Source organism: Stegodyphus dumicola, chromosome 12, assembly GCF_044657685.1.
Source record: "Stegodyphus dumicola isolate Sdum_Otavi_A_Nest chromosome 12, ASM4465768v1".
NCBI classification, from domain to species: domain Eukaryota; kingdom Metazoa; phylum Arthropoda; class Arachnida; order Araneae; family Eresidae; genus Stegodyphus; species Stegodyphus dumicola.
The window spans coordinates 38,278,122-38,298,728 of record NC_140779.1 but is presented as its reverse complement, the minus strand read 5'-3'; the positions used below and the strand labels follow the sequence as shown (position 1 = coordinate 38,298,728).

At 34.6% G+C, this 20,607-nt stretch overlaps 2 protein-coding genes across 2 annotated transcripts in view; one reads left to right on the top strand and one right to left on the bottom strand.

Annotated features, from left to right (window-relative positions):
• Positions 1–4,900, bottom strand: part of tmod (tropomodulin) — a 123,476-nt gene extending 118,576 nt beyond the window's left edge. The window contains exon 1 of the mRNA XM_085827637.1: positions 4,765–4,900. The gene's annotated coding sequence lies outside the window, so the exon portion shown is untranslated. The remainder of the gene's footprint in view (positions 1–4,764) is intronic.
• Positions 1–20,607, top strand: part of LOC118194741 (glycine receptor subunit alpha-2-like) — a 149,399-nt gene that overhangs the window by 30,829 nt on the left and 97,963 nt on the right. The window lies entirely within an intron of this gene.

Below are 20,607 nucleotides of genomic sequence, written 5' to 3'. Positions count from 1 at the left end.
ATTATGTTTCGTTCACATTATAACTCAAAATGCACAAAATTTATATCATTTAAAGAATTATCTTATCGTTGCCACATGTTCTATTCAAATACTATAATAAAGCTAGAACTATGTATAAAAGAAATTAAGCAAACAAAACAAAAAAGAAACAGTTTTTCACAGACGATTGAGTATTTCTCATTCAATTAATTCAGTTTTCACTTGCAAAAATACATAAAAACTCAAAACACTGTATTAAAAATTACGAAATAAATCTTAAACACTTATTTCCTCGAAAAAAAATTCCAGAAAGGATAAAGCATGATTTAATTTGCAATAATAAATGAATGAGTTATTTTTGTGTTGCGAAGCTTAGTCTCTCTAGATTGGCAACAAATCTACAATTCTGCTTTTTCCAAATGTAAATGTATATGTCCGCCATGTTATTTAAAACTTAACCACACTTAAACAGCCTTTAAATTGTTGATAATTGTACAAATTTTGCTTCCAGAATTACGAAAGGCATAAAAACCTTAACCGGAAGATAAAAACAACATAATTCAATCATTTTTTAAAGCAAAAAAATGTATAATTTACAAACATATAAGAGTAAAGAAACTGAGATTACTGAGTCGGGTAACAGAGTGGATATATTTATAAATATATTTATATACGTTTGGCGCGGCCGATTGAAACCAAAATACGAGGTGCACATCTACATGTTATAGTAGTCCTATATACAAAATTTCAACGTTCTGAGGCTACTCGTTTTTGAGTTATGCGAGATACGTACGTACGCACGCACGTACGTACATACGTTCGTACAGACGCCACGAAAAATTCTCTTCAGAATTAATTTTAAATCAGTTTTTTTTTTTTTTTTTTTATGAAAAGAGTCTTTTATTCTGTCCTTACGTACAGATATCGCGCAAAAACATCGTTAAATTGCATACGAAAGCGGTCAAAGTGGATATTTTCGTTGATATATGCTGCCTGAAGCTTTTCGCGATTACAATACTTCCTTTTTACTTCGTACAAGGAAGTAAAAAATCATTTCAAGAAATATTACTATACGAGAAATTTTGAGTAATAGGATAGAATGATTTTTGCACATTCTAATTAAGTTCTTATTTTAATGTAAGCCAATGAATATATTCAATATCATTGTAATGTACCATTCACTCTTCTGAATAATCTAGGCAGTTACTATAGAACTTATTAACGTGATTCATCATATATGCACGATTTATTGCACATAGTTCTTCTAGCTGGCTTATACTATTATGGAGAGTTAACGGAAGAAAATTATTTTCTAACCCTTCATGACATTTAAATTTTAAATTATTAACTCTAATTGTTACTTCGATTACCGAAATTTTTTCACCTTCAATATGTTTTATAGCATTTTGAAAAAGAGTTGCTTGATTGTGTAAAAATTCTAGCAAAATTTTAGAAGATTCTTTTTCAGAAAACTCTTCTAAAATTCTAGGATATTTATCATGTGATAGAAAGTAGGATTTCAAAGGATCGTATACTTTCAGAATTCTTTCCACAGCTTTTTTTTAATGAAAGAAAATTCACTTCTTAGATCATCGTTGAATTTGCATCCTCTTTTCTTACTGATTACGTTAAAAATCTCAAAAAAATTTTTTTTTTAATTGATATGAATTTTTATATACATATAGCTTAAAAACACAGTTAGTAGGTACATACTTACATGAACATATTTCATTATTATAAATTAAATTAATTTCATTGTTATAAAGTAACTGTATTTTAAAAATTATTTAAATTTTAATCCTATATTTCTTTCTAGCCGTAACATAAGTGTCACTTCCAAGGCCGGCACTAGACTTTTGGCCGCCACTGTAAAACATAAATAATACGAGTACTGTCTGCTAAATTCATGAAAATTTATGTATTTATGAACTAAATAAATAAGTTACCTAATTATCTGAATAGCTGATTTGTTGGCATCACTTGTTTAACTAGCACTAGCACGCAGTACGATGTGTACTGTATGAGAAAAAGTTACAAAATGTTTTCGTCGTTGCCAATGCCAATGAAATGCCATTGTTCTTTAAATCCAAGCAATGGTGGTGAATTCTAATAACTGATCAAGAATAGGAACTTTGTTAAGCAGTTCTCGATAATCAGTTGTCAACAATAAATTGCTATTATTAAAGTTTGACATTATAAAATTAATAAAAATAATATAACTCATATCCTGGCGAAATAGCCGTTACATTCCTATCCGTTCTCCCGCCGTTTCCTAGCTTGTCGGGAATTCTTCCCTAAAATCGGGACATTCTTAAAACGCCGCGGGACGCAGGACAAACTGTTAAAAATCGGGACGTCTGCTCACCTTAGTTTTATGGCATCTTCCAAATCTCGTGGACTTGATGTGCGTACTTTAGATTTGTAGAGCTCTATTGTTTGAAATCATCACTATCTCGAGCGCATACCTTCAAATAATACCACACGAAGTTTCATTTGGATTGGTTGAACGGATAGACCGCTAGGGGTTCAGATATCGGGGAAGTTTTTTTTTTATGACCACCCTGTATTTATTTTGATTTAGGTTACTTTGAAACTATTAATTTCTTTAAAATTAAGAAAGTAAATGCTGAACAACCTGTTTGGATATTTTAATGTGATTTATCATTTATATATGCTATTTTGAGTAGGCAGCCATTTGCTATTCGTTCTAAGATCTGATCCTTTAGAAACCGATTAATAGGAAAGTTGTTGTAAACAAAAGCGTGTGTTTTCATCGGCTTACTAAAAAACAGGAGCCGAACAAGCGCTGTTGGTAGAACACCAACTAAAAGTTTACAACTGGATGTCCCTTGTTTTTTTGGCGATTCTTTTTTCACGCCAAGATCGGTGCCAGGAAGGTTCAATTTCAAGATGGCCGCCACACAAAACCAAAATAAGAAGTCAAAGATTTGCATAAACACGGTGTCCATGTACACATCGATCTATTTTCACTTAAAAAAACATACGGAATTGCACGAACTAGGCATTGTGCACTGCCTTAACTTTGTCCATGTACACATCGATCTATTTTCACTTAAAAAAAGTCAGGCAGCTAAAACGAATTTAAACTATCATGGTAACCAGAAATGGGGTTTCATCGCCAAAACTGAAAAAGATTTGTCACTAATCGAAGCCCCCTTCCCCCATTTCTACACTAGAGCCGAACACCACAGCAAACAAGCTCAGACAGAGCAGAATGTAATGGGTGTGATGCACTAACCAGGCGCAAATGCTATGCAGGTAGTGTGCATCGCGCGCGAGATGTATAGGCATTACAAATAACACATAACTTGAATGAATTTTATATTCTTGCTTGAAAGAAAGGGTTGATTCATTTAAATTCTCTTCTATGTTAATCGCGGATTTTATAAATGAAATAAGAATTTAATAACTTTTGGCTTTACTTTTAAGACACCTTTTGGAAAAATTTATGTTACCGTAAAAGTTCGACTATTCATAAAACTCGAGTCGGATAAGTAAAAACTGGGACAGCGTATGAAAAATACAATTCACGGTAGAAAAAATAACTTTCCGGTGTTAAAACAGTTCTTTATTTGTTGTTATTAATAAAAGCCGACGTATTTCCTAGGCGTCAAATATGTGATGGTAAAACATGTTATTCGATTAATTAGTTCCCGTGATGATGAAAGTTGGGGGAGGTGGCACCAAACTTGAGCCAGTCATTCTGGCAGCCGTGTTCTTTATTACTTAAATAATAAACAGATGTAAAATAGAGATACAGCATAAAAAACTTTAAACGCTAATATTTTTTCACTTTGAATCGCATAGCGTGCCTATTAACACACACTTTTTTATGCCAGGATCCTATAACTTTAAAAATACTTCCGTGCATGCTGTTTCGTAGAAGGCAGGTTCTAAGATTTAATAATTTTTTTCAGACTGCGAGGTAGAAACAGATAAACAGCAATTAAGCTATAGCCTTCTTTATAAAAATTAAGCCGGTTGACACAAAACTAAACGGATCTAAGGCGACGATCTTATACGATTCTGTAGTGACGTCACACTTACTGGCGCTAAATCACACTGTTTGGCGTCAATGTCGACTTGCTTTTACCATTGCTTTACCAGTCTTTCATTTTCTTACTTCTTCGGAGGGGGGGGGCGGATTCTGTCTACTTTTTCAGTTAACAAAAGTTGTAATTCTAGTTCAGAAAACTGTATCTAAAATTACAAAATATTCTGGTTACTTGAGCAGTTTGGTTTGAATGCCGGATAATCGGGTTTTCATGGTATAGTAAAACAAAAAATTTTTTTTTTTTTTTTTTTTTTGGATAAAGCAATACAGTATTAAGCAATACGTTTCATAGTGAAGTCTCTGTTTACTTTTTCAATTAATGGTAAAAGTTGTAATTTTAGTTCAAACTATAGTTAATTGTATTACTGTATATGTGTTATAGAACTTATATAAAACTATAGATCTCTATGTCTAACAGAAAATAAGTTTTCTCATTTGCAGCGAAAATTGATAACGCATATATCAATATTCGACAACTATCATAAACACACGTAATTGATATTTTCGGTTTTTTTCTTACACGATTGTATATATATATATATATATATATATATAAATTAAGAATAGAAGCAAATTACAAAATAATGAAATTCAAGGAAAAATAAAAATGTCAACAGCGATTGTAATTTTTAAGCATGCAAGTCAAAAATTGATCAAAACATAATATTGAGCTCATGTGAAATAAAGTGTAGCTATTTCTGGTTACTTACATTGGAACAGTAACAACACACAGTCTCGATTTCTTCGTTTGTCACTCTTTTAACTGGTAGATGTTTCAAATTCCCCTCTAAAAGTAAACTACGCAAATTACTTTAAGAGGAAGGCCACCATTTATTAATTACATCCTTGTAGTTGCGCACATACATCAACGACGTCATACGCCTACGTTCTTAGCTTCAAATTTCGTTTTAGAAACAAACACGCTTATTAGCTGGATTTATAAAAGCTTCAAAAAAAAAGAAGGAAAAAAACTCAGGAAATAGATCTATACTCTTGTTATAGAAGTTATCTCACGGTGATTTTAACATAACACTGTTAAGAGATGCATTTACGTGCTCGCACTTAAAATTCTTTCTTATCTTTTAGTGCGTTTAGAGAAAGGAGTACCGCATACTTTTTTCCTAAACTTATGGGCTTTGAGGTTGAGACAAATCTTTTCACATTAATCTCTGTTGCATATTTTCAATTTACTATATATTATTTTGGATGAGAAGTTCGGTAGATATTGATAATCACGTTATAATATAATACCAAATAAACATGACCTTCATATTTATTTTAGTATTTTTTCATCTCTGAAGAAGGAAATTTTCTTGTCACTGTAATAAATATTTCGATCGTTTTTGTCCATTCTTTTCCCGCAATTTTTATTTTGGAATGTCGTTCAAACCACCTTCAAAAACAATAAACTGAATGCAATTGTATGCATTCAAATTTACAAATTAACTGGGAACACAACATATATTCATATTCGAAAAGTCGACATAATTGAATTGTTAATTATTTATCTGTTTGCCAAATGCGTATTAATTGAATTGTTAATTATTTATCTATTTGCCAAATGCGTATTTGTTGCAATGAAAATATAACTGTTCATTTCATGTATTACATTTGATTTAAAAGCAAGATTAAATAGCTAAAAAGCAACACATTTTTATCTCTGTGAAGCAAAATGTAAAACAATTATTTTTAAGCTAAATTGAACAATGACATTATATTTTTCATTTGGCTAAACTAACAACTCATTTCTATTTCAATTAAAATAGTTTTTATTTATGCAATACTTAAAACCATACATATAAATATGTTTCGTTTTACACTTAGTATTACTAGAGTAAAACAAAACAGATTTATATAACAAGTAACACTCTGCTGATTGCAATATGTTTCGGAATACCATCTGGCGCATTGAGCGTAGAGGTACTTCTTGATTTACTAAGGTTTTGCGCACATAAATCCTTTTTTCTTACAAAAATCAATCGTGACGTCGTTTAACCGGTGATAGTCAGCTCAAAATCTAGCCCAATAATCTTTCTTTCTGACCAGGAAGATGGCAGGGGCCCAAGGACTTGATAACGTCACGCTCGATAACGTCACTTTCTTCCATGTCTTTTAGAAGTCTGCCTACCTCTTCCCAGTTTAGCAAAATTAGACGTCTAGGATATTGCTTCATTGGTGAATGATTCTCGTACCAATTTTATGTTGTACCAAACTTGTTCGGCCTACGTTAGAGGATGAGCGGAAGAAAATATCTTGAAATTCCTAATTGATATGTTCTGCAGCACTCTTCTCTTTATCGCTTAGTTGTGCATTCTTCAATAATGCCGATTTAGGTTCTCCGAAGACAGGGATTGACAAACTACTGGTTCGTTTAACGCAGGTCGCTGTAGTACATTCCGGAACCACTTCGCTTTTTCTAATGACTTTATCGCTTAGTTGTGCATTCTTCAATAATGCCAATTTAGGTTCTCCGAAGACAGGGATTGACAAACTACTGGTTCGTTTAACGCAGGTCGCTGTAGTACATTCCGGAACCACTTCGCTTTTCCTAATGACTTTATCGCTTAGTTGTGCATTCTTCAATAATGCCGATTTAGGTTCTCCGAAGACAGGGATTGACAAACTACTGGTTCGTTTAACGCAGGTCGCTGTAGTACATTCCGGAACCACTTCGCTTTTCCTAATGACTTTATCGCTTAGTTGTGCATTCTTCAATAATGCCAATTTAGGTTCTCCGAAGACAGGGATTGACAAACTACTGGTTCGTTTAACGCAGGTCGCTGTAGTACATTCCGGAACCACTTCGCTTTTCCTAATGACTTTATCGCTTAGTTGTGCATTCTTCAATAATGCCAATTTAGGTTCTCCGAAGACAGGGATTGACAAACTACTGGTTCGTTTAACGCAGGTCGCTGTAGTACATTCCGGAACCACTTCGCTTTTCCTAATGACTTGCGTTGACAACTCTCACCGGGATGACGGTCCTTGATAGGATGATGAGTACCGAGGCTGCTAGCACTTCTTTCGAGTTGTTACTGTTCTTATGATATTCTATTATGTGTTACTGGAAATTTCTGTTTTCAGTTATGAATCCAGGTGTAAACAATTCTATTCTTGCTGCAACTATGATATCGTCTTGAGCGATTATTTGGTGGACAAATTCGACTCCTTTTTCTTTAATTCCGAATACACTTATGTCCTCAGAGGCAGAATGCAGTTTATTAAAGTAAAAGGAAAAATTGTGTGTCCTCAGAAGGTCTAATCCGAGTATGCAAGGCTTTTTAGCTTCCACTATGCCGTATAATAAAAGGCGGCCTTTTTCAAACGTGGTTTTATTGTTCAACGTTTCATCATTGTCGATTTTATCCCTAAACACAGTCTAGAGGGTAATGTAATGTAATATACGAGTGTGCTGCAACCCTCCTGGACGGTAATAATCGGCCTCATGGTTAACACAGCACATCCAACACAAATTAAAACAAAAATACAGTTTAAAACACAGATCAGAATTTTCAATATATTGTCATTTATAAAGTTCATCAAATCCTTCACAAATCTAAACTCTTTCCTGCGGCAAAAGAATTCCTTTATATCATCATGTTTTCCTTGATTTGTAGCAATAATACGCAGTCTTCGACGAAATGTCGTGCATTGCCGTCAGCACCACAAAAATTACAAAGGCCATTATTTTTCAAATTAAATCTCTTCAGGTACATTGGGAAGCGCCGGTGTCCACTAATTATTTGATTGCAATCCAAGTCACATGTCATTCTCATATTTTTAAAAACTTCGAGGCTCAACAAATGATTTTTCCTTTTCCCCGAAATGTTCCATTTTGTTTCCACTAATCATAACAAAACCCCTTGGTTTTACCAATAACAAATTGGTAAAATCAAGTATTTCATGGATCAAACTTGATTTTATCAATAACAGTCTAGGGTAAGATAAGGTTGTAGAGACATTAGGTATTTTTGGAAGCAGGCAAGAAGAAAAATGAGCAATGCCTTTGCCGGGAATCGAACCGCGGACCTCTAGAATACACGCCCAGCGTGCAGACCACCACACCACGAAGGCATGTCAAAAATCTGGGAGAAATATCTTATATACTCCCCCTTTTAAAGCACGACTGGGGTTTTTTAGGGGACCCAATCGCCAAATCCTGGTTGAGGAGAATCATCATCCAACACCTTTTTAGTTCGGGCACCACTGTAGAGACATTAGGTATTTTTGGAAACAGGCAAGATGAAAAATTAGCAACGCCTTCGCCGGGAATCGAACGGCGGACCTCTGGAATACGCGCCCAGCGTGCAGACCACCACACCTAGAAGGCATGTCAAGAAGGCGGGCTAAATACCTTATAAGGTGGCGTCCAGATGACTTTATCTTTTAGTCTCCGATCCAGATCTTTTCGTATCGTGGTAACATTGACTCCTCTATCGATGGTCATACGAACTCCATTTATACATCCTATGATGAAGAGTCCATTACTGTAGCCATTCATTTCAGAAATATGAAACACTTTAAAACGGGGCTTCTCAATATCTGACAAACTTCACCCCACGAAATAGCCATTAATTTCTTTTTCGTATCCCTCATCATAATTACTGTTGTATGTAATTTAAAAGCGCGAAAAATGACTACATTCATACCCCCTCTGGAAGTTTTGTACTTTTTTATAGAAACATCGACAGATATTACATTGTTATTATCTCATGAGATAATTCCAACGTGGGAATTTTCCTGAGCAAGGAAATCAGGGAAATGTGCAGTCTATGTCTGAAAGCCTAAATGTATTTCAGGAAAGAGGAACAGCAAGGGGCTATTATAATTTGAATTAACAGAAATAATTGGAAGCAGTTCAGTTTTGACAGCCTACAAGCGTAGAATTGCATTTGATTTCCCATTACGGAAACAGGAACATAATTTCGGCTGGAATTCTGAGAAAACATGTTCATGTGTTTTTTCATGAAATACCACCCATCAGAGACTGTCCCAGTCTTGGAAGATAACTGATTTCACTTTGTTTTTTTATTTGTCAGCCAATTTTTTTTAAACCAAATTGAACCAATGAATTCTTTAGTCTCTGTGTTCTGAATGAATACGGTATCCTATTAAGTCAGTATCGACAGAGGTGTTCTAATTTTGCAAAATTGACAGCAAAGGTGCGAAACTTATTTAATCAATTAAAATACACTGCTGGCCACCGTAAATGCAACACCCTGAAGGAAGCATGCAAATAACATGATCTTTACAGGGACAGGGAAAAGTGGACGGAGCACCAGAACTTCGTCAGCGACTTTTACAGGTGTTGCTCCGCCGCACTACTGTACCCCGCTGGGCTTTTAGTTGGCCCGCATCGGATGCTAGCCTACCAAGACATTTACATACATGATCTTTACAACATGCATTAGCGGAGGTGAGATATGCAAATGATTAAAATTTCAGCGCAGACGCACATCACGCGCGCCTGTGGCGTCACTTCAAAGCGCTATTTAAGGCTTGGAGTTTTCGACGATTTCAAGTTCGGCAATTGTGTTTTTCTTGTGGTTTAAAAAAAACGATCAATTATGCCTCATAATAAACAGCGATCATCGTTTGATGAAGTATCCGAGTTCGAAAGAGGAAGGATAGTGGCCTACCGAGGGTGTGGATTATCTTTCACGGAAATCGGTAGTCGTGTTGGACGAAACCAAACAAATGTAATGCAGATATGTGACCGTTGGATGCAGGAGGGTATGACGGACCGACGTGTTCGATTGCATCCACCTCAGTGCACCACTTCACGTGATGACAGGAACATTGTGCGCTTGGCAGTGACGGATCTCTCAGTCACATCACGAACCATAGCACAGCACATTCAGTCTGCAACACATCATCCAGTGTCTGCGTGTACCATTCGACGCCGTTTACTGCAGAGTGGTCTGTCCGCAAGACGTCCATTGCTTCGTCTACCCTTGACGCAGAACCACAGATGTCTCCGCCGCCAATGGTGAGATGAAAGAAGGATGTGGACAGCAGAATGGAATGAAATTGTCTTTACTGACGAGTCACGCTTCTGTCTGCAACACCACGATAGTCGGATTCGAGTCTGGAGACACTGTGGAGAGATGATGCTGAGCATCTGCGTTATGCACCACCACACTGGTCCTGCACTGGGTATTATGGTATGAGGCGGTATTGGATATCACTCTCGCACTCCTCTAGTACGCATTGCCAATACTTTAAACAGCCAGAGCTACATCTCCGAGGCATTGGTGTCCGTTGTCTTTCCTTACCTTCAGGGCTAGACCACAGCCATATTTCAACAGGATAATGCGCGACCACACGTGGCACGCATTGTCCAAGGGTTCTTCGTCAATCGCCAGATTGAATTGCTTCCCTGGCCGGCTCGCTTTCCGGATCTTTCACCGATAGAAAACATGTGGTCCATGGTTGCTGAACGATTGACCTAGATTACATCCCAAATTACCACATCAGATCAACTTTGGACACGTGTGGAAGCTGCTTGGTCTGCTGTAGCCCAAAAACACATCCAAATTCTCTTTGAATCAACGCCGACGCGTGTAGCAGCAATGAACTTCATCAATGGCGGCTACTCTGGCTATTGATTCTGGAAGGAACCACACTTCACAGAAGTCTATAAATTTAATCATTTGATACTTGGTCAACATGTTATCTACTAAATAAATTTTGTTGTGATATCTATTGTTCTTGGTGTTGCAATTTGGGTGGCCAGCAGTGTATATTGACTATTTTGTTAATTGGCTATTTTGCTTGACGGAGGCTATATAAAATATTATATTTTACTACTTATACAATTCTCTGAATCACTAGGTAGAAGCTGTTTCAACAAAATTGCCTATTTGTTTAGACATTTTTATAACTGGATGCATACGTTTAGAATCAATATTTGGGGAAATTACTCTTCAGAAACCTTTTTCAAACATTCTTTGTTACACAATTAACAAACTAAAATAAATTTTTCCTCTTTCCATATATCATGAGAAAACTCAAAAATATATATTCAGCCTGCTTCCAAGATCTCAACATCAACAAGAGAAGTACTTGAACATTCGTTTTAGAACAAATGGTTTCATACAAGAACAAATATCGAAGTACCGAAATTTTTCTGTTCTCGTTCCTGTTAACAGTATTATCGTAATTAAAAAAAATAAAAAAATAAAAAGTAGAGCTGAGGAAGTAGCGATGGAAAGAAGAAAATCAGGGACAGAGAGGAATTAAATGGACGAAGAATGGAAAATGGAAAAACTTCAGCAATGTATATTTTTGTAAAACATTCTATATAGTCGAACAATTTTGTTTGTGAGATTTCCGATATAAATGTTTGTTTTAAATTATACAATACAATTTTTACGCTCAAGAAAGTTTATATTTGTTTAATTTAATTTTATTATTTTTTGAAAACTTTTGAATAATTCACATTTGTGAGCAAATTAAAATATGGTGTAAGATTAATTATGCTGTCTGTCTGCTAGCCTGTAACTTAATCAGTAAGTTAGTCATTTCTTAAATATACTAAATAATTATGATAATCAAACCTTAGGTTGGTGCGAATTTGATATGAAATCTGTTAATATCTAACCCTATACTTCGCTCCTTCTTTTGTATTTTACATGACATGCTTCTTTTACCTATAGATTTATATATTTGTCCCCGATATATCCGTTATGAAAGGAAAATCTCATAAAAATCTGATCCCTCAAAGCAGTAAAGTTGGTTTAAAAACCAACTGATGCCAGGAATGAGCTCCAATTTTCACACTTTGTTGACTAAAAATCGATAAACGGGAAAAGAAACGGACTGTTCGTAATATTCTTGCGAAAAAAAATTCTATTCTCTGTGTTCCAATCTGATCCCTCAAGTTAACAAAGCTGGTTTAAAAACCAGTTGATGTCAGGAATGAGGCCCCAATTTTCACACTTGACTAAAAACAGATAAACAGAAAAAGAGAGAAGAGGGATTCTTTGTAATATTGTTGCAAAACAATTCCATTCTGCGTTTTCTATCTTGTTATCCTACAAAGTGCTTGATTCAGACACGTCATCATTAGTGAAAAGCTATTGACTCCCCCCCTTCCTTTACGCATAGTCCTGCAAATAATGGAGAGGGGGCGCTCGAAATACGTTTATGCTTAGGGGCCCAAGAACTCTGCTTACGCCATTAATTAAACGATTTCTTGAAGAGATGTTTCCTTGGTTCGATTTTTTTTACCTCTTTCCTGCCGCTGCTCCTGACATCTCGGAAAAGAGGAAAAAACAATTTTGAAAATCTATCGAAAGACGGATATGAAAACATTTCAAATTAATAGTTACGCATATGAAAAACATTCAAATTACTGATTTTGAGTGTCTGACTTTTACTGTGCCATTAAATGGATTTAAGTTTACAGCAAACTAAAATATTCCCCTTGAAAGCTTTGCACGGAAACACAGCTGGTTTGTTCACAGGTAATCATACATGTTTAAGGCATAATCAGTTTTAACGGAAACTGGTTCAGTAAAACACAAATTATTAGAAAACAATTTATTGTAACTCCTTTTACTGAAGATTTACTGCTGTCCTTTAAAAAAAAATGGATATAGAAATTCTCGAAACTCTGCAAGTGTTACTTATATTCAGCTAAGTAGTCTCCCAGAAATTTACTGCGGTATGAACACGCATAAATCATATGCCCAAATTAAAAAAATATCAATTTGTTCAAAAAAGAAAACTCTGTTTAATAAATCATTTAGTAGATTATTTTATTTTTGTTTTCCCTTTAATCTTTCTAGAATAGAAGTACTTAGAAGGTATAAAAACAGTTTTTAGGTTTATGAGAATTCTGCTGATATTTTATTATATTGTTTTTAAAACAACAGAATTGTTTTTAAAGCGGGTGGTAAAGTATGGCAAAATTTCTATCCTTTTTTCCGATAAAAAGTTTAAAAGATGGATATATTTAAATTCATGGTCTCAGACTTGTACTTATTTAAAGATTTTGAAAGTTTCATATTGTATATGACTTCTGAATAGAAGTGTGTAAGATTTAACTCTCTTTGCTATCATAAATACCACTAGATTTCACTAATGAACTTGACGACTTTTCGCACAGGCGTAAAAAAATACCAACAAAGCAGAAATGTAAAATAACCCTTTATTATTCGTCAAAACTCTTAACACAAATGCACGCACTTTGTGCTTGCACTAACACGGATGACTTGCGGTGGAACTTAAGCATAGTTACACAATAATTTCAAGGATAAACAGTAGTGCTGGACTAACAATAGAATTTAAGGCTAACTAGGTTGACTCATTATCCGGCGATGTATTTATTAAATGGCCAAAAGCGATAATGCATCGTGCAATGGATATTTTTTTGGGTGTCTAAGATTCTTAACAGAGGCGAAGAGAGTTTCACTCGCACTTGAAATAGCTCCTTGAATGCTGTTGGTGAGAGATGACACAGCAGCGTCAATCCCATTAATTGATTTTAGATCTTGAAAACTAAGTATTCGATCTTTCATAAGATTTCCAAATAGAATCCAGTTAGTGATCTATCTGGTGTTAGAGTGAACTGGTTTCAAGATGCTCAAGACAGCGATGACCGGCAGATGCTATGAAGACATCTCGTGTATGACTTCTAGTGCAGCGGTTCTCAGCCTTTTGACTAACGCGACCATCTAAACAAAAATTGAAAACCTTTAGTATCACCACTACAAAGTACTACTACCACCACCACTCTTGAGCAAAGCTCAGATCGCATGAATCTACGAGTGTTAAAGAAAAATCTCAATCAGGTTGTTGGAGTTTTAATTTTTGAATTTAATAGTTAAAAATATCTTGCTTCTTTGCGTACCACCTATTTTTCTCTTGCGTACCACCCGTTGAGAACCCCTCCACGTACGGTACGCGTACCACCGGTTACGAACCACCGGTTGAGAAGCACTTAAAATAGCTTCCTGAATGCTATTGATGAGAGATGACACAGCAGCGTCAATTACATTAATTATTTTTAGATCTTGAAAATTAAGTATTCGATCTTTCATAAGATTTTCGAATAGGATCCAGTTAGTGATTTATCTGGTGTCAGAGTCATCTGGTTTCAAGATGCCCAAGACAGCGATGACCGGCAGATGATATGAAGACATCTCGTGTATGACTTCTAGTGCAGCGGTTCTCAGCCTTTTGACTAACGCGACCATCTAAACAAAAATTGAAAACCTTTAATATCACCACTGCAAAGTACTACTACCACCACCACTCTTGAGCAAAGCTCAGATCGCATGAATCTACGAGTGTTAAAGAAAAATCTCAATCAGGTTGTTGGAGTTTTAAGTTTTGAATTTAATAGTTAAAAATATCTTGCTTCTTTGCGTACCATCTATTTTTCTCTTGCGTACCACCCGTTGAGAACCCCTCCACGTACGGTACGCGTACCACCGGTTGAGAAGCACTTAAAATAGCTTCCTGAATGCTATTGATGAGAGATGACACAGCAGCGTCAATTACATTAATTATTTTTAGATCTTGAAAATTAAGTATTCGATCTTTCATAAGATTTTCAAATAGGATCCAGTTAGTGATTTATCTGGTGTCAGAGTCATCTGGTTTCAAGATGCCCAAGACAGCGATGACCGGCAGATGATATGAAGACATCTCGTGTATGACTTCTAGTGCAGCGGTTCTCAGCCTTTTGACTAACGCGACCATCTAAACAAAAATTGAAAACCTTTAGTACCACCACTACAAAGTACTAATACTACCACCACTTTTGAACAAAGCTCAGATCGCATAAATTTACGAGTGTTAGAGAAAAACCTCAATCAGGTTGTTGGGGTTTTAATTTTTGAATTTAATAGTTAAAAATATCTTGCTTCTTTGCGTACCACATATTTTTCTCTTGCCTACTACCGGTTGAGAACGCCTTTTCTAGTGCAATCGGGATGGTGGTGGAAGACAATGCAATATTCAGTATATCCGAATATTGAATATTATCCGGCCTGTACGTATATTCGTTCGGCGCATGCAGAGCAACTGGGTTGTTCAGAATATAGTTGTATATTACATTGCCATTTGTATTAGTACGTCTGCAACTCCAATGAATAAACTACAAGATTCGTCTGACTTTATACTCACTTCGCTTAACTTTAATTTGCATCTTGGCGAGGAAATGCGAGGGGAAGAATGAGAGGTTCAGGAAAGGCACCGAAACGTAAAATAATTTGTTATGCAAAAGTGTGCGACTACTAGATTTAAAAATCTTAGCGGATTTATCAGCAGATTGAACGATAGTTAAGACAGAACTGTCTAGCAACGTGTTAGAATTCTGAAGAAATATTCTCGTTATTTTTATAATCAGCAAAGAGACTGTTACTTCATTCCTGATAACTTTGCTTAGCTGGCTTTAGTTACATCACATGGGAAATTTTACCGGGTATTGTTATCGTTCAAGGTTTATTTAGAAATATTTTAAAGACCTTGAAGAAACTTCTTCGAGATATATACTGTTCACACTTGTGAGAAAATTCTGTCTACGGTGAATAGCCTCTGCTACCAATCGACAACAATCTTTCATTTATCTTCAACATTATAAAACTGCATTGCTCCAGTTAATATTAGAAAAAGTCATTTTACTTCTGATATTTCTAACAATTCTTTATAACAAGAATTATATATTATACAAGCAGTTGTTAAGAATAAAAGGAGGTTCTAACTTGGTGCACTGAAAACTTTCAACTATTATTTTATGCGTCATCATTTGCATCCAGGATAAAGTTGAATTATTATGATGAAATATTTTAATAATATGAATTTCCAAACTTCTTCATTCTAATAACATTCTAAACATCACAATAAAGTGGGCGTTGAAAGCACAAGAAGTATATGCTCATTACCTACAACAGCTGCAAATCTTTTGCTAAAGCTTGTTTACTCGATATCCTTAAATCTTTCTCGTTAGGGTAAGTAAAACTTGCATTAAGGAACACCTCACTGTAATATTAACTATGAACATTACACTGTTTGATTCAGTTTCTTTAAATATGCAGTTAAATTACATTCCACTGAATGGTCTTATTTCAATAGGAAAAAAAAGCATTCTTATTTAAAAATGGAAGTAAATGCATGCTGTAGGATCTAACAATTCTAACTGAGACTTTTAAGCTCAAATTTCGAAACTGAAATGAACTGAACACTTTAAGCAATTGAAAATCTCACAAAGATCTCTTGTGGAACTAAATAATGTAGTTTCAAAGAAATTCTGCTTCTTAGAAGTGGATTGCTGTTCTTAAAGAGGAAAAAAAACGCGTGTGAAAGGGGAAAAGAATTAGGAAGACTGCAAAGGGAATACTAAAAAATGCAGTCCGGAAGTTTTAGTGCGAAATGTGTAATATCTGGTGGCGAATTTAAGATTGGAAGCGGGAGAAATCTTTAGACCTAATATGACATTATTCATTTTAATGTAATTCTCTGAGTTCAGCATTCATTTAATGTATTTGTAATTACTTAGTGCCTAATATGGCTGAAGAACACCCAACCCAGTGGACCAACTGTTCTGTCGATGACGAACAGACAGAAGGGTGAAATTTGAGATTTCTTTTTCTATTTGCGACTCAAATATTGTGTTTCTTTCTTGACTTTGTTGATCCAATATCTGCCAGGGACTGAAAATCCTAAAAGCATGACATCGATGCAAAATTTTGATGTACAATAATTGGGTCGCATAGATTTGCAAACTTCTCTGTGCTTCCGTTTTTAATTATATTCAAACGGTAATAACATTTTACTTCATTCTAACTATATTTTAAATATCACAATAAAGTGGGTGTTGAAGGCACAAGAAGTACATGCTCATTGCCTATAAACACTGCAACTCTTTTGCTAAAGCTTGCTTATTCGATATTCTTACAGTCTGTCTATCATAAGTAAAGCTCTCTCCAGTTAGTCTGCAACTGTCTGTTACCGCAAAAGCGAGCCTTGACCCATTTTCCAGAGAGGAATCTTGAAGATTTACTTTTCAGTTTGGACTCTTGGTGTATTTAAAGATGAATTGGCAACCTTTTGTTCGCTCCCTTTTGAAATATACTAGCTATAGCGATCGCCACCCGCCAGACATCGTGGTTTGAGCTGTTCTTCTCGTAGACCAGGCAGTAGATCGTTCACTAGGTGTAAGTAAACACCTCATTAGGATAAGTAAACTTTACGACTCAGATATTGTTGGCTTCGTTGATCCAATATCTTTTAGGGATTGAAAATCCTAAAAGCATTACTGCAATACAAAAAATTTGATGTACAATAATTAAGGGCGTAGATTTTTCAAATTCTTCCCACTGACCTAGTCACAGAAGGCTTAGCGGGATCTAAATGTAGTTACCCAAGAAAGTAATAGTAGCACAATTAAAACCCAGCGCTTTGTTTTGCAGAGCAATGAAGACAAAACCCTCTGAGAATAACATTTCTAACTGGTAGACCTCTCTTTATGTAGTATGGTAAACAAAATTTATAATTTTTAGATTAAATACTTTGGACATGATAATTTTCATGTTCTGAAGAAACTGGTATTTTCACTTAATTTATTTTTATATTTACTTTAGTTACGTACAAAGGAAATTTAAAAGCAAGCTCTAACAAGAGCTAAATCAAGAGAGAAAATGATGAGCGATAATTCAAATTTTGTAATCGATACTTAGCTGGCGTGAAAATGCATGTGCAGGATTAATTTTTTTTTTAAATTGCGGGTACTAGTCATTTTATGCTTTGCCTCTACTAAGGCCAGAAGCGGTGGTCATTTTATTATGGAGGCGCCTAATAGGCTGCCACCTGAAGGGATACACAATTTTACATCCATGCCTTCTCCGGTATTCTAGCCTGGACCCACCGGTGTGGTAAGTTACAGTCACTAACTACTTTCTCGTCTGCGCGGCAGGATTAAAATGTGTGAAGGTACCTTTAGGATAGCGAAGGATATTATCATTATCATTATTATTATTATTATTATTTTGTTACTTTATCTAAAACTTTGGCTAGTTAAAAAAAATTCTAAATTTAATAGAATCCGATGTTTTGTGTATTAACGCTTCGTGTGACGATCAAGAAACCTGTAAAAACTGCATATTATTCGCAAATACAATTTATTTCTGATTGAGTCGTGCCCGAAGTGTAATTTATTTTTCATCCAATCATGTTATTTATTTTAATTTGTAAAACGTTTTGACATTTTAAAAATATTAAACAAAAATTAGATCAGTTCCATAATAGGATTTGAGATTACTGTGTTCAGCTAAGTGACATTTCTTTATCGCATACATGTTACGGTGAAACACCGAAATCTGGAGAATGTCGACTTTTTCCGAATGTGAACATTTACATAGTCTCTTGGTGTATGTCCGAAATATTTTCCAAATACTCTTATTTCTGACTTACACCGGTCAATGTCGACATTCACCATGTACTAATGGTGAATGTTCAACATATAACAATATTATATTTTCTTCTCCGTAATTCAGTCGCGAATAAACGCACTTGAAACTTGAAATAAGAACTTAAGAACATGAGAACCTAAAACACACAATGCATTCAAAATGAGAAAGGAAAATAATAGAAGTTAAAAACTTACTTGATTATACAGTACGTTCTAAATGAGAAAATAAAATAACAGTAATAAAAAACTTACTAAATTATGTGATTCAAATCTTATTTATTGCAACAACTTAAACTATTATGGCACTTTATGAACTCTCTTTTCTACTTTCACCAGAGCATATCTGTGATTGTCGACATACACCGGTGAGGGTCCGAATATACAAGAATGTAGTGAAATATTCGGTCTTTCACCGACGTATTTGGTGAATGTTGATATTGTCCGGTGAAAGTCGACGTTCTCCAATTTCTGTCTTTCACAGTAACATAGATACAGATTAAAACTTGTGTTTGTGTTTAAACATTTTGTTAAATAAATTCGCGTTTTAACATTTTAAAATTGGTTTTCTGAATTTTTTTATTATAGAAATATTATGAGTGACTTTAATACCTGAGTCAAATTTTAAAATGAATAAAATCTTGCTGAATTTTTTGAGGAAGGATCCGCAAAGAATAGCCCAATCGAGATTAAACTCAAGTAATTCGATCAACCTGCCTGCGTATTGATTTCCTTATCTCTGAATTAAAATATGTATCGTGTTCTTTCGTAGTTTTAAAAACAAAATTAACCCCAGTAACAGCTAAACCATTCGTAAGAATTCATGTTAACCTATAGGGCAAATCACGTACTTAACATTTTCTTTCACTCATTCAATCATTACTGAGATGGGAACGGACAGACAGGTGAATCTTATTGATCGATGATACATTTAACTGAACACCCGTAACAACGCGTACGAAGTTTTTTGGACTTTTTAACTCTTCTTTTCTATCATTATTACACCAATACTAACCTAGTAATATAAATTCTTTCACAGAGGATATCAAGACATGGCTGACAGACGAAAACATGAAATCATCTTGAAGATGCATATGTGTGTTTAGATTTCATTGTTTTCTGACAAAACTAATTGAAATTTTTAGAACTATTGCATTATTTCTTGTACTGTAGTGTGACGCTGAAAATGGAAGAAAAAAAATTTGAAACGTATATTTAAATTTCAAAGTTTCGTGAAACATGGATCTTTGTAAAATACCATTTTATCGCTATACTTAAGTTAGGAAGAATTATATTATTTTTGTTACTCAAATCAACATAAAGGCCAAATCAAGTTCTCTCTCTCTTTTTTTTTTTTTTTTTTTGGTTAAAGAATAACGTGCAAAAGGAAGAGAAATTCTTGCATAATGGAGCATATTCTCGCATAATGAAGCATTCTTGCATAATACAACATAATTCTTCATATTTCTTGCAAGCTATAAGCGTTTAGTATGTGACATTTTAAAACTAAAATAGGCTGCAACTTCTCGAGTTTTTTTTTTTTTTTTTAAAATTCACTAGCTGGACAGCTGCCTAGAACAGTTATCATAAAAAATGAAAAATATATATATATATGCATATTGGTTTTAATGAATTCAGCTAATGTAATTCCATAAAAGTATTTAATACTTCTAATTAGAAATATATTGATTTAAATCCATGTTTATTTAAATCAGTCAGATTAAAATGTAGAAAAAGTAGTTTAAAAAACTATGCGTTTACTGATTTTCAATAGCTTACTTTGTTATTCAATAATAGATGGATTAAATATGAAAATATGTGATACTATACTGAGCGGCAAAGCGCTGCCGCATCAAAAATTAAAGTATTTCATTTCAGGTAATGGCAACACATTGCTCTTAAATAATTTTCATTGACTAATATTTAATATCTTACATTTTGCCGAATAGCGACAGTCTGAGGCTCTGAAGAAATTTTTTTTCAAACAGTGTTGCCACTGATTACTTTTAAATCATTGATTTTGTTAATAAAAAATTCATTAAATTCTCTCAAATTAGAAAACCATGATCTAGGCTTCCAAATGCGGTGTAGAACTACACTGCTCAAAACAATTAGAGGATATCATAATTTTGGATAT